Consider the following 12,951-nt stretch of genomic DNA (forward strand, 5'->3'; position numbering starts at 1 on the left):
AGACAAACCTTGATTAGACCCTGAAAATAAAGGAAAGAAGAAGGACAGAATGGTAGATATGTGCCTTGCTGGGTTCTGCTTTTTCTTTCTTTTTTTTTGGGGGGGGGGCAGTGTCTCAGTTATTTAAGACTGTCTTGAACTCATTACATGGCTGAGAATGATCTTAGATTTTGGATCATCCTGGTCTGCATCTCTCTATGTGCTGGGATTAGAGTCCCCTACCTAGTCCATGCTTGCTAGATAAGTCCGGTTCCAATTGAGTCACAGTCTCAACATTTATTTTATTCATTTTAAATATCTTCAAAAGGCTTAACGATTTATTTATTATTTATTTATTTGTTTGTTTGTTTGTTTGTTTGTTTATTTTTGGTGTGTGTGTGTGGTTTTCACTTGCCATAGTACACATGCAGAGGTCAGAAGACAGCTTGTGGGGCTCCCAGTTCTCTCCCTCCACCATGTGGGTCTCAGGGATCGAACTCAGGTCGTCAGGCTTGGTGGCAGGTTCATCTCACCAGCGCTAATAACTCATCTTTAAAAGGAAAAGACAATCTCCGCACAAGATTGTTTGTTGGTGGAAACTGGTGTTTTGGTCCTGGGGAGCCCTTTCTCCTTGGTCATATAGGTTCTCTTCACTCTAAAGGGAATGGTGAGCCTTCATTTGCTGTGCAGCAGGGCTTTGGTGACAATCAAATATATGCAGAGAGAGGGAGGGGGAGAGAGAAGCACACACTTGGAAGACCATTAATTCTGCCTAATGCGTGATGCTATTGTTATCACATGAAATGAAATGGCAAAACCATAATGAGCAGACAACTCAATCTGAGATTTATAACCACAATCATTCTAATTTTGAATTAGATTATAGAGAAGAGAAAGACCTTAATTCTCCTTTGTGTTCCCCAGGGTGTTCCAATAGGGCAGATAAAAGCTGCCTGCCCAGGGATGAGTGCCAGCATAAATCAGTCCCAGCAGCCCTCGGTACTGTCCATCATGACAGCCTTTTCCTAGAAACTGATGGAGGTAGCAACCCAACGCAGCTTGTAGGAGCTGTGCTGAGGTAAACAAATCTATAAGGGATGAGGGTAAGGTGTTGACATTCCTGAAACAGCGCGGCCACAGGGCTCCCTCTAAGTAGTTCAGTGTCGCACACGCATCTTGTTGCTTTAATTGACGTTTGCCAAGTCTATGGTATGAAGCCTACTGACTTTATGGATCCCTGCTTTGGTGAGGTGTCTCTGGTGCCCCTGTCTTAGTGTTAAATCTGGCTGTTCTCTTCTGGTTGAGTTTTAAGAGTTCATTGTAAGTTTTTTTGTACAATGGCTCTCTGTCAAATACATCTTCTGTGTGTATGTCTCCCAGTTTGTGGCTGTCTGCTCATCCTCTGCCCTGAATTAGATAGTGCAGAAATTAAGCCGGGCGGCGGCGGCGGCGGCGGCGGCGGCGGCGGCGGCGCACACCTTTAATCCCAGCACTTGGGAAGCAGAGCCAGGTAGATCTCTGTGAGTTCAGAGTTCAAAGACAGCCTGGTCTACAGAGCGAGATCCAGGACAGGCACCAAAACTACACAGAGAAACTCTGTCTCAAAAGACAAAAACAACAACAACAACAACAAAAAAAAAAAAAAAAGAAAGAAAGAAAGAAAAAAGAAAGAAAGAGAAAATGAAAAAAGTAAAAAGAAAAAAGATAGTGCAGAAATTTTGATTAAGTCAAGTTTATTAGTTTATCAGTGATTTTTTTCCTCCATGAATCGTTCCTTTGATATTGTGCTAGCTCAGTGGGTAAAGGCACATCTTCAGTAAGTCTGACACCTGAATTTCATCCCCAGATCTCACCAGCGCCTGAAGGTTGTTCTCCAGCTTCCATATACATACCATAACACTCTTGTGCCCACACCATGCACACATATCACACACACACACACACACACACACACACACACACACACACACACACACACTTAGTTTTTAAAAAGTCACTACCATGTCCGAGCCCATCTAGGTTTTCTCTTGTGCTCTCTCCGTTAAGCCACGTTTGTGAGGTATTTTGTCACAGACATGGGTAAAGTAACTGCGATGCCCTGTTTCCAACACCAGCAAGGGCCATAGTGTTGTCACCCCGTCCTTATCACTTCAGGTCTGGAGGGAAGTGTGGTCAGAAACAGAAACAAGCTTAATGGAGAAGAGGCCGGGGCCAGCTGGGCTGACAGGGTATCTGAGTTAACCAACAACCAAATGTCCCTTATCAGCCTTTTTGCTGATAAAGCTATGTCATGGTCACTGACTATCCCAGGCAAGATCTGAAGCAACCTACACAGGTCTCTCCACCTGTCCCAATTATGCCCATCTGGAACAGGGCTAGATAAGTGATGGCTAGCTACATAACAACGGTTACTCCCTCCCCTGTTTCGTCATAGCACGTTGTAACTATAGAAACCACACAATCCTGCTTCAGAAAATTTGGGAAACATGATAAAAAGAAAAAAAATTAAAAGTCCCCATGATCTCTTTACTGTTGTATAAACGGCCTCGTGTGATGTGCCTCCTTTCTATTGTTTTCTGTACGCACGCTGTTTTTGCTGTTTTGAAACCCAGAGCCTTGCGCTTTGCTACACTGAACAAACATGGAGCAACTCTGTGTGTGCCATTTAGTGTCATTATTTTCATTGTGCCCAGGGCTCGGCACGCAGACCAGAGGTAGAACGTTCTAGCTCGCAAGGCTCTGGGTTCAATATTCCCAGCACCGCACACACAAAACGGAAGAACTTGAATTAGTGTTGAGCAAGCAGGTCTACATTTTACTCCTTTACCTTTTTTAATTTTAAATATATTTATTTATTAATTTTTTTTTCATTTTACATACCAACCCCAGTTTCCCCTCCCTCCCCTTCTCCCGCCTCCTCACCTCCCTCCCACTCTACCCCCATCCACTCCTCAGCGTGGGTAAGGCCTGCCATGGTAGTCAACAAAGTCTGGCATACCAAGTTGAAGGAGAGCCTAGCCCCTCCCCATTGTATCAAGGCTGAGCAAGGTATCCCACCACAGGGAATGGGCTCCAAAAAGCCAGTTCATGCATCTGGGATAAGTCCTGGACCTGCTGCCAGGGACCCCATAAACAGATCAAGCCACACACTGTCACCCACATTCAGCAGGCCTAGTTCGGTCCCATGCAGGTTCCCCGGCTGTCAGTCTAGAGTCAGTGAGCTCCAACTAGCACCAGTCAACTGTCTCTGTGGGTTTCCCCATCATGATCTTGACTTCTTCTTCTTCTTCTTCTTCTTCTTCTTCTTCTTCTTCTTCTTCTTCTTCTTCTTCTTCTCCTCCTCCTCCTCCTCCTCCTCCTCCTCCTCCTCCTCCTCTTCTCCTCCTCCTCCTCCTCCTCCTCCTTCTTTTTGAATAGCATGAATATTTTATTTAGTTATTTTTTTATATAAACCCCAGGTTATAACATTTATTTACCAAGGGGGTGGGGTCCTGGGGAAGGGAAATGTGTCTGTGCCACAGCACAAACATTAAGATCAGAGGACAACTTAGGAGTTGGTTCTGTCCTTCCACCATGTGGGTTCTGGGGATAAAACTCAGGTTGCCAGGCTTGGTGGCAACTACCTTTTCCCACTGAGCATCTTGCCAGCCCTAGAAATAGATCTTAGAGTGAGTAGATTACTCCATCTAGTCAGCCACTGATGTAGTATCACTTCATGTTCCATATGTATGCTGCTTCCACTTTTAAAACCATTAAGCAATGCCACAAGGCACACTGTGACGGTTGATATTGATTTTCAATGTAGCAAGATCCAGCATCACCAAGGAGGCTGATCTCTAGGCATATCTGTGGCAGAGTTTATAGACTGGGTTAACTGAGGTGGGTAGATCCATCCTGAATGTTGGTGGCACCATTCCATGGATTGTGGTTCTTAGCTGCATGAGAAGAGAGTGACCTGAGACCCATAGTCACCTCTCTCTCTGCTTCCTGGCTGTGGATTGCAAGACGACCAGCTGTCTCAAGTTCCTGCCACCATGATGGATTGTACCCTCAAATGGTAGGCCAAAATAAATTCCTCCTCCTTAAGATACTGTTGTCAAGCCTATTTTCTTGAAGCAACTAATAAATATACTTTCATGTGTTTAGCATTTTCTGCATTTAACATTGCATTATTAGAATATTCAAAACTAGCCCAAAAAGCATAAATGAACTTATAGTTTTTGATACAAAATGTAAAATTATTTTCCAATGAATTCAGCTAACCAATTTACAACCTCCACAAGGTATGAATCCTCTTTTCCCCATGCCCTCTCCAGCATTAGGAGGCCAATTAAAAATAAAGCAGGAAATGAAAATGTTTGTGTATCAGGGGTTTGGTGAGTTGCCTGTTTCATAGTCCACCAACTGAGCTAAATCCTAGCCCACATTTAGTAAGTGATTCGGTAACTCACATAGAGGAGACAACTGGTCTTTTCAGTATAAATAGCTGTAGTAAGCATAGGTGGAATAGTCTATGATCTGCCTCTTCATATACAGAACAAACAGCCAGATACTCTGTGAAATGTTGGTAAACTATCCACCAGATGCTCTGTGGAAATGTTGGTGAGGAACTAACTATCCACTAGATACACTGTGGAAATGTTGGTGACCTAGCCAAACAGACACAGTGTGAAAATGTGGTTAAACTATCCAGTCAGAAACTGTGAAAATGTGGCTGAACTATCCAGTCAGAAACTGTGAAAATGTGGCTGAACTACCCACGGCTCCAGGAAGATACTAAAGTGGATTAACGTGAGTGTCCTTAGACTCCCAAGTGCAGTATCTCCAAGAGCCTGGAGCTGTGCTAAGGGACAAACCAAACAAAAGAAAAAGAGCTGGAGGATTCTACTTACTACCAGAGAACTGGAACAATCCAGCAGGGAGGAACTAGCTACGGAGAATCCACACTGGAACTGATCTAGTGTAAAAGCACCTTGGTGTGCAGCATCTAAAATGTACAGATATTTACACAGAAGACAAGTTCATAGAAATAAAAGCCTGCTCGTCCTTAGGGTAATTGTTCTGCTAGGGGAAGAAGGTAAGTTTCTCCCATGCCAGCATATGTATTTAAAATGTCCATTCAAAAGGCTGGAGAGATGACTCAGTGGTTGAGAGCCTATGTCCTTAACTAGTTAATAAATGGTTTAATAACTCATACAAAGGAGACAACTGGGTCTTTTCAGTTGTCACCTGGATGTGCCCTGAATTTGGTTCCAAACACCCACATAGTAAAATTCACAATGGCCTGTAACTCCAGCTCCAGGAGATCCAACACCCTCTTCTGACCTCCTTGGGCACCTGCCCACACATAGCATTCACTCACACAGACACACACACACGTTCACATAAATAAAAGTGATAAAAACAAATCTTTTTTTAAAAAGAACAAAAACAATGTCCTGGAGCCCATCAACATCCCCACCCCTGGCTGCTGTCCGGAAATAGCTGGTGCCTAGTTGGGTCTGCAGGGCACTTCCCAGTGTGAAGGGCGACTTGCTCCTGGAAGAAGCTACCACTGCCTTCTGAGCAGTGGGGGGCAGAAAAATCCACATGCCTCCAAGACCCCACCAGTAACATTAATGAAGTGAGACAAGTGAGGACGAAAGGAAAGTCACCTCCCCTTTGCTGTAAGGGGGAATATATATGAACGACAGGGCGATGGCAGAATAGCCTTGGTATCACTGACTCAAAAAGAGAGAGGCAGGCCCCATCCCCAGTCCTTTCAACAAGGGAAGCATGCAGTACATCCAGCCTCCACTGAGGAGGAAAACCCAGATTCCCATAGGAAATTCCCCAGTCTTTTTTTTTTTTTTTAAACCAGGGAGAGGGTTAGTAAATGCGTCTGTCTCTACGGAGTTGCCACAAGTTGGACGCCCAAGATCCTAGGAGGGCTTGCTATTCCTGGTTTGGTTGGCTGCTTCTGGAGCCCTGGGCGAGCATCCAGGCCAGGTATGAGGAACGAGACAGGTGGCTTTCTGCGTGGGTGCCGCCTCGCGCGCGCGGGGAGCTCAGAGGCACCGGTCGGTCAGTCGGTGGAGAGTAAGTGGGAACCTTGAGCTTTAGAGTCCTTGAATTAAAGAAAATCTCTGTGTGTGGTCCAGTGAACCAGATCTCAGCGGCTGGGTGGGGATGGGGTAGGAGGCTGGAAGTGCCCTTACGAAATGCAGGATTCTGCTAGGTCGCCTCTGGGAGCCTGAGGGCAGCTGATCTCAGGCTCTCAGCAGCCTGGGCAAGGACGGCGAGGAGGACCCTGCACTGATTGCCTGGCCAGGTGAGAGCAAGGCTACTTTCAGGACTCCTGAGCCACACGCCGCCGCCGGGGGCTCTCAGGAGAAGAGAGAGGCTCCGGGCGGGCGCTGGACCTCTTCGCTTCTCCTAGGAAGCTGTTGCCATGGCCACAGGGGACTTTTGATGTGAAGCGCGTTGACCCCCTCCTCTTCCCCCCAACCCCCTCTCCCCTTCAAGATGACGTCACAGACGTCCGCCTCCCTGACAGGCCACCTGTAAGCTGGTCTCCGCTTTAAAGCAGCTGTGCGTCTGTCTGTTCCCCCGAAGTCCAGCGAGCGGCCACCATATCCATCGACTCTTGGGAGCATGCTGCGACTCCAGACCTACCTTCCTCTCCTCGGGGAGAACACTGCAGCGGACAGAACAGACGACCGGAGACAGGCAAGTACCCACCGAAGGCTCTGCCGCAGAGCATCCTCCGCACTCACCCGGTCCCCGCGCCCACGCTTGGACTCCGGGGTGAAGGGAGTTGCTTCCAGAAGGAAGCAGAGAGCAGAGGCTTTCCCCTACGGCTATCTCAACCCCAGCCAGTGCTCCCGTCCAGTCCCTTCCCCTAGTCAAGGGCTTGGATTTGAGAAGCAGCCACCCCCAAGTCCCAACCGTATGGATTCTCGAGGTCGAGCTCCCAGGGCTGCCCTGGAGGGGAGGGAAGGGGGCGGCTCGGCCGGAGGTGCGGTGTCTCCCTTCCTCCAAACCCGAGGGCTGGGAAAGCGGTTCCGGAGCTCGCACTGAGCTCTCCTGCTACCTGGAGTAAAAGGGTTGTGTGTTGGCGAAGCCCCGCGCTGCCGTCGGGTCTCCGCGCCTTTCGCCCAGACTCCAGGACTAGCCAACCTGTTGCCTGCAGGAGAGCGTCCCATGAGATTGGAGCGCCAGGAGTCCACGCAGAGGTCAGCGGTGATTCTGCTGGGGAACACCCCGAGAGTCCAGCGCCCACAGAAGGAAAACGTATACAATGCCGGGAAAAGCGGCGGGTAACCATCCCAATGCAACCAACATTCTCCCTACCCTTTGCGACATCAGCTGGTGGCCCCACTAGCGGGGGGGGGGGGGAAGGCTCAGGGACTGTGAGGACCTGGGGAGCACCCGCTGAAAAGGTAAAAACAGGGCAGATAAACCCCAATCTCGACTTTCAACTCTCCAGGTCCCTGTCTGGATGGTCAGGATCCCGCTGCTTAAGGTCCCTGTAGCCCCTTCCTGAGAAATCCAGCTTCAGCACATCTGTTCAGCACCAGAAGCTGGACAGCACTCCGCAGAGTCTCAGGGGTCGGTTCCCAGATGCTGCTCAACCTGCCAGACCCATGCCCACACTCCCACACAGACCATTCAGACGAGGCCAGGAGGTGAGACGCAATTTGTAGAGGTGGGGGGAGGGGGGTCGGCGTTCTCATTTCTCCAGGGGTTTGAGTCTTCAGGGAAAAACAGAGCTAAGCTCTGGAGACGCACCCACAGGGTCTGTTAGGGTCCCCAGGCACTAGTGTTCTGTGAAAAATCACCACATTGGAGTCTGTCTTCTCTCTAAACCTTACTGGGAGTAAATGAAGGGAAAAAACCATGGAGTTGGAGAGATAAGATACCGAGGCTATGGTAGAAAGTAGTACATCGTGTCTGAGTGCCAATGGGTATAGATGATGTCTGCCCAAAATGAACATCCAGGTACACATTTTTTTTTTTATCTGAAGAAGTCCTAAGAGCCTTTGTAGAGGAGCACAGATGATTGTTTTGCCAGGGAGGAGAAAGCCAGGGTGGGGGAGAAGCTGTCACAAAAGGGCTAATGGAGGTGGGGGAGGAGGAGAGCAGAGCGGTCAGGACGCCAGCTCTAGTGTGGTTACCAAGCAACCACCCGCAGCCCCTGCTTCCTGTTGCCTTGGTAACAGTGAATGGAGGGGCTTTGGCTACTGTTTATCTGTGAGCACCTTGATTCTCTAAATATCTCCTGGTAGCCCCTGCCTCGTGGGCTGCGTGGGAGTCACCACCATTTCCATATACTGCTCTAATGACCAGTGAGGACGCCCTAGTAGGTGATTTTCCCCTCTTTAAATCAAGACCCCTGAAATCCTTCCCACCCGTACCCCAGCCCACTTCAGAGATGTAATCATAACCTGCCCAGCCATTTTTCTCAGGACTTGCAGTTTCGGGTCCTCTCATTTATCCCTTTATACTAGAGGAGCTGATTGCTCATAACCTGCCCCCCTACACACACACACACACACACACACACACACACACACACACACACACCCTTTCCCCTCTAAATGACAACAAGAAGGATACAAGGATGTCCTTTAAGTGTGTCTGCTGTAGGTACCATTGGTTTGGCAGCCCCCTCCCACTCTTTCTATGGGAGATGGGTCCGGATGCTTGCTTGCCTCACCCCTGAGCGTCGCAGAGAGAGAAGCTTGGGTAGACATGTGTCTCCCTTACAATTAGTCTCTAGCACAGCAGCACTGGATTCAAAAGTCTTACCTAGTTGTTCTACTCCGCATTGGCTTCCTGGCAGATTCTGTCCTCTGGCCTTTCCCCCTGTCCCTGGATTGGCAAACCCTGACTCTAGTTTCCACTTGCCGACATCCCTTGCCTGCATTCATTTGTAACACGTGGGTGGGAAACCATTGTACCCACACGTTTTCCAAGGTGAATGTAGCCTTCTGGGGGGGGGGGGGTGAAGGGGAATGCCTAGGAAGTTGCCAGAGCAACCTGTTTCATGCATTGATTCATCTAGAGTAGTTCTCACTAGGAACTTGCTGCTTCTAAACACAGCCGCATTTCACACATGGCTGTCACCTGCTAACACAGAGGAAAGCTTCCCATCTCAGGCAGTAACTACCAGGATGCCTCCTATCAATAAATGCAATCACATTTCCATTCCTTCATCTTCCCCTCACATAGTGCTAATACAATCTTATGAAGACCCATTCTAAGTTCAGTCTATATTTTAGTCCTTCCTTCTCAAAAAGCCCATTTAGATTATAGTATGGGGAGCATTTATATCAAAATGCCTTTCTCTTCCATGTTACTATAGAAACTTCCTTTTACACCAAACCAGACAGCTGGTCTGCTTTTTGTAGTTTTCTGCTCAGAGTACTGCCTTTCCTTTACCAGCTATCACTGATCACATCAGTAATGCCCCATAGCAACAACAATCTTTTTACCTAAAAAAATTCTTCTTCTTCTTTTTTCTTCTCATTTCCTTATGGACAAAGGGTTTACTTTCCTTTCAAGAAGATAACTTAGACCTTATTGGCTAGAAAGGAAGAGCCAGTCTCTCATTGGTTGATATGTATCACCGTATCAACCAATAAGAGAATGCCATTTATCCTTTACTGACTAGCTGGGAGAGCAGGGTACCCAGAATGATTGACTCTGCCTTAGTTTTACCCAGTAGCAAAGGACAGGTTCTGAACCCAGGATCAGGGTTTTGCTTTACCTGATTCAGACTGCACTTGATTTACCTGAATTAAAATTTCTGCTTAGCTATTTGTAGCTCACTTGAACATATCCACAGAATACATTGTTCTGGATTTTCCCATTTTATGATGCTTCATAAATATATTTCCAAGCCAGTACAGGTTATTTCTAGTATCAGTACACCAGGGGTGCAAGGATCTGAGATCTCTAGGAATACAGATTTGGTCCTTACGTGTGAGGGATTTATGAGCATTTGGAGGAAACAGGATGGAAAAGAGGCGGGAAATGCTGCCTCACCTGTGGCGGGCAGGCATCTCTGTGTGTGGGACTCACTCTGCTCAGCCTTGGTGCTCTGGGATGGCTTTGCTTTTGTTCTTCGGCTGCCCCTTTGGTGTGGAGACCGGGATGGATGGAGACAACGACTCTAACACAGGAGAGGAGCAGACTGACCACTGTCCAGGAAGCCTCCTGGCAGGTAGGTGGTGAGGGTCCCTGGAACTGTACTTGGGTGGTCAGCTTTTCTGTCACTGTTTGTTTTCTTCTCTGCTCCAAGTTCCACATCCCAGGACAAGAAGTGGGTCAGGGGAGTCCACTGAAGATCCTCTTCCTCTTGGACCAGTAAGCCAATGACAGCCCGGAGGATGCCTGAAGGTGAGAACAGACTCAGTTTGTCTCTCCTTGGTTCTTAGGAGTAGACAGACACCTGACCAGGATTTTTCCATCAAGGGACACCTCTTTCGCCCCCTCCCCATGCTGTGCTGAATTTAGTTGGGACCATGTGCTCCAGTGAGAGGTTGTACTACACTTCCATATTAGGGTCTCTGATTCCTCAGAGGCCAGCCATGCTTGAAGCAGAAGCTCAAGACTAAATCTTCTGGGACAGTATCAAGAAAAGCCCCCTAACTTCTCTGTGAGAATGGTAGTTCAAATCCTGTACCCACCCCCACCTCGAGCTCTTCCTCCATACCTAAAGCTTCATAGTTTCCAGCCTGCTTCACAAAAGATACATGAAGGCTCAATTAATTGTTACCATGGTTACATGGAGTGGCCACACTGAGGATTCCTATCACCCATTACTGTCATGAGGTAAAAGAGAGGAGGGGCTTGGGGATCGTTGTCATGGAGGAAACCATGGAAACCAGGGTTGCTAAGGGGACAGCTCTAAATTCAGAGGGAAGAACTGAGAAGTGGGGAGTGACACTTAGTGGGCTCCAGGGCAGGTCACTTTTCCAAGACACAATCCTCTGAGACCAGAGCAAGGATTTGGGTACCCGGCATCTCCCTCCAACTCAGAGAAAGGCTGGAGTTCAAGAATTTCAGAGAACACGAACCACCATCAGGTCAAAACCATCCTCACTGGATCTACCAGGAGAAAGGCAATAGAAATGCATTGGTCCCGCTCACACCACATAGTCCGGCTGCCTCTGGACTCGGCTGCTTTGCCACTGTTATGCCAGGCTGGTTAGTAAGAGCCCCCCATTCCCTTGGGGAGCTTAGTGTAGGGCAGTGACTCAGTTGGCGGCTTTTGAGTCAAGGGTATTCAAATCCGGGTCTGCAAAGGGGTATACAGATCGCTTCTGAGATCTGGAAGTTTTCTGTCTTGTCCGTAAGCATGTGTCTGACCAGCTGAAGGTTGTGCGGAAGTCTCTAAGAAAGTTCCGCATCCTCCAGAAATCCTGTAAGTATCAACCTTTCCGGTTACCCGCTCATGGCTCAGCAGCCCAGTTACACCTGTTCTTTAGTGTGCACTGAGGTCTCCAAACCTCAGAGCGGTCCTGGGTGAGGACTGGGGACACGTTTTTGCAACCTCTGAAAGGAACTCTTCGGAGTTCAGTTGGGCCTCTGTAGAACTGTGCCCCGTCCCATCCCATGGGCTCTGAAGGGATCGGACCCAGAGGCCTTCTCCAAGCATCCCCATCCCGTCTGTCGCTGACTCTTTCTGTGTTCAGGCAAGCCCTTTCCCAGTCTAGATGAACAGAATAAATCAAAGGACGGAGGAGGGGTGGGGCAAAAAGGAAGAGCTAGCAATTAAAAGGCAAAAGAATTAAAAGCGCCAATCGGGAAGGGGAATAATCCTTCAGCTGCTGCAGACATACAATTAGGAGCATGGGCTCTCGGAGTTGCCAGGATATTGTGGCTTTTCCTAATTAAGGAGCGGATGTGCCCTGCCCATGCAATTAGAGGCTGGCTCAGGCAGGAGGGGCCTTGCCTACCTCCTATCAACGCACTGCCAGGGAAATTAACCAACCATACAGCCCGCGTCCCCTGCCCACTAGTCCCCCTCGAGTCTGGGTTGTGGCGCATGAGCCTTGGGAGGATGTTCGCCTTGGGCTCTGGGGACCCACTGGGAAGGGGAGAAGAGGCCTGGGGTAGGCACTACTTAAAACTCTTTCTTTTATCCTTTCTCTGAAGGTACAGGGTTTTATGATACCTGAGGAGAACAGGGAGACAAGAGCTGCCCACCTGCTTCCCCAGGAGAAATAAGATTTTCCTATGACTAAAGGAAGTGTCTTCACCGTGGAAAATAGGACACTCCAGGGGGAGGGAAAGATAGTAGGGAAATTATTTCTCCACCATTTGGAGCCAGAGACTTTAGGGAGTCCTGGGGTATGCGTGGGATGTGTGTGTTGGGGTGCGTGTGTGTGTGGGGGGGGTGGAGAACATAGGGAAAGTAGTGGGTATGAGGATAAAAGCCAGCCTTCCTCATAGGCGTGCCCAGCTGACAACAGGTGGTGGGCCCAGAGGCGGTGGTTAGCAAGGCCACAGACAGGCCAGCCCCGTCTGGAAGACTAGTGATTTTGTTGTTGTTGCTGTATACCCAACAACAAGTCCCTGTCTACCACACGGTGCTGGTCCTCTCGGCAGCTGCGGGGAGGCATGGGAGCCCCACTTCTGGATGTATTTTCTCTGCCTTCTATGTTCCCTAGCAAACACCTCGAGAAAACTTCCAAAACCTTCCTCTCATGTCTCTGCTGAGGACACCTCAGAGGGACTCCTCCAGAAACAAGGACATTGAATCTAGAGTGGGCCAGAGGACAGGATGCATGTCCTCGGGGAATGGTGAGCTGCTCTGTCCCCACACACCCTCCTATGGGCTTGCTTCATTCACCCTCCAAGCTCTTCCTTGGTGAGGGGCACCACAGGGCCAACACACAGGCTCACGGAGGGCAGATGACAGTATGTACCAGCACAGGCACATGTGTTCCTCACCTAGGGGTCCAGGTGATTATTACCTTGTGG

This window comes from Onychomys torridus, chromosome 1 (genome assembly GCF_903995425.1).
Source record: "Onychomys torridus chromosome 1, mOncTor1.1, whole genome shotgun sequence".
In the NCBI taxonomy this organism is placed as follows: domain Eukaryota; kingdom Metazoa; phylum Chordata; class Mammalia; order Rodentia; family Cricetidae; genus Onychomys; species Onychomys torridus.